Consider the following 2,500-nt stretch of genomic DNA (forward strand, 5'->3'; position numbering starts at 1 on the left):
TAACCTTCGTAACTTCGCTGCTCTGTCCTTTTTCCTTCGGCGGGAAGATTTTTACCACATGCTGCGATTGTGGCCGTCTCCCCGCTTCCGGAGAAGCTCCTTTGCAGTCGACTTTGTTCACATGGGTGTAAGTCGACTGCGCGGCGTTGCAGGCCGTCTTCGGGAGAGTTCCCTTGGACGGCCCAGGTCGCATCGCACTCATTACGGCAGGACGCGCTTTTAGGTCCGCCCTGACCGCGGCGAGCTGCCCTTCGACGAAGCTATTCCGTTGAATAAGCTCCTGGACCAGCTCGTTGAGTGCCTCAACCTCGGCGAGTATCTTTGACCCGGACTCCTTATTGACTTTCGACTCAGGTCGAAAGCAAAAGGTCCGTATTTCGGACACTCGCCTAAAGGCTTCGTCTCTTACGAGATCGAGAGGCCGTACCTTCTGCCCGGAGAACGTCCCCTTCGGTCTCCTGGCCCGGTTTACTGCGGCCTTGCCGGTGGGTGCGCCCGGCTTGGCTCGCTTCGACTTTTTGGTGACGGTTTGCCAACCGTCACCAGTAGGGTCCTCGACACGCTCGGGTGCCGACTGCACCTTCACGAGTGACGTGTCTCCGACTCGTTCGATTACTTCCACGTTACCGGTGTCCGGCGTACCTTCTACCGTGGGCTCGGTTTTCACCGAGACCGCTCGCGTGGGAGTCGCACATCTTTGCAAGATCACGCGAGGATTGGCGATATTAATCACCTTCCCGGATCTTGTCTTTCTCACAGACGCGGGGGGACTGACAGCTGCATTTGCAGTTCCCGCGTCTGCGGCGACGGCTTCACTCCGAGTAGGAGCTGGACCCGTCGTCTTTGGACGCTTAGTTTTTTGTTCATTATTTGTATTCAGACCCATAATGTGTCTTGGTCTTTCATCCAGTGCGCTCCCCGGCCACCACCGACCCACACAATTTGGAACCCGCCAAAGGCTGAGTTAGGGCTACGCACCGAATATAGTCTGCTGGCTGGGTCGGTTTCCTTACCCAGCCCGCGTCCTCGCCCAGCAGAACCCACTTGCCCGAAGCGTGTGGTCGTTCCAAGCCGATTGACTGGACCAGGGCTGCTTTTCTCGTCCAGCCGCCCATCTAGCCGAAGCAGAGGCCAAAGGTACGTGTTGGGGACGTCTCACCCGCAGGAGAGGGCCCCCTCAGATCCCAGGATCCTCTTTTCCGACGACAAGGGTCGCCACGCACGGCAAACACGTGGGAGACAGCAGTCGGAGAGGCTGCCTCTTCCTCTCCACCACACTTCGTTCAGTTCGCTGCGTATTTAAGAACACGAGCTATCCAGCGGTACCTTTTTCGTGGAGGCTCAAGTGTGGCTAGGGCACGTTTGCCCCTTGCGGCCTGGGTTGCCCAGGGGATTGATTGCATCCCATGTATTCCTGAGCCCAGCGGAGTGTTGTCTAGTGGCGTGTTCCGCCCACGAAAAACGGTCTGAAAAACCGTTTAACGTAAACTGGGGAACTGATGCCACGAGTGACAACAGTTCCCCAGTCGGAAGTCATACAGCACATACAGTGCTGTACAAAGAACACGCCACAGCCCGTATGCTAAATCAGGGCCTCGCCATTATGCGAAGTACTACATGTACGACGCACTGACGGTCTCTAATGCCTTCATCGCCGATACACCCATCGACTCGGCCGATCAACCCTCCTACGCGAGGGCTAGTTCGGGGGTTATCTCCCGCCCTGGGTGGCCACAGACCGCCACCGCCAGTAGATAGATAGGGACAGATGGGAATCTCGTTAATCCATTCATGCGCGTCACTAATTAGATGACGAGGCATTTGGCTACCTTAAGAGAGTCATAGTTACTCCCGCCGTTTACCCGCGCTTTTTTGAATTTCTTCACGTTGACATTCAGAGCACTGGGCAGAAATCACATTGCGTCAACACCCGTGGGGGCCATCGCAATGCTTTGTTTTAATTAGACAGTCGGATTCCCCTAGTCCGTGCCAGTTCTGAGCTGAGCGTTGAATGGCGGCCGAAGAGGACGACCGCACCGATGGGAAACGCCACGGAAGCCTCGCAGCAAGGAAGATCCGCGGGAGGCCAAGGCACGGGACCGAGCTCGGATCCCAGCCACGAGAGCCGTTCACCTCGCCCAGGCCCGGCACGTCAGCCAAACCCGCTTCCCGACCAAGCCCGACACGCCCCGCTCCTCAGAGCCAATCCTTATCCCGAAGTTACGGATCCAATTTGCCGACTTCCCTTACCTACATTAATCTATCGACTAGAGGCTCTTTACCTTGGAGACCTGCTGCGGATATGGGTACGAACCGGCGCGACACCTCCACGTGGCCCTCTCCTGGATTTTCAAGGTCCGAGGGGATGATCCGGACACCGCCGCAACTGCGGTGCTCTTCGCGTTCCAAACCCTATCTCCCTGCTAGAGGTTTCCAGGGAACTCGAACGCTTATACAGAAAAGAAAACTCTCCCCGGATCTCCCGACGGCGTCTCCAGGT

The 2,500-nt window shown here is 57.0% G+C and overlaps 1 pseudogene; it reads right to left on the minus strand.

Moving 5' to 3' along the window:
* LOC143262487 (large subunit ribosomal RNA) overlaps positions 1–2,500 on the minus strand; it is a 6,917-nt pseudogene that overhangs the window by 2,199 nt on the left and 2,218 nt on the right.

Source organism: Megalopta genalis, unplaced genomic scaffold (assembly GCF_051020955.1).
Source record: "Megalopta genalis isolate 19385.01 unplaced genomic scaffold, iyMegGena1_principal scaffold0137, whole genome shotgun sequence".
Classification (NCBI taxonomy): domain Eukaryota; kingdom Metazoa; phylum Arthropoda; class Insecta; order Hymenoptera; family Halictidae; genus Megalopta; species Megalopta genalis.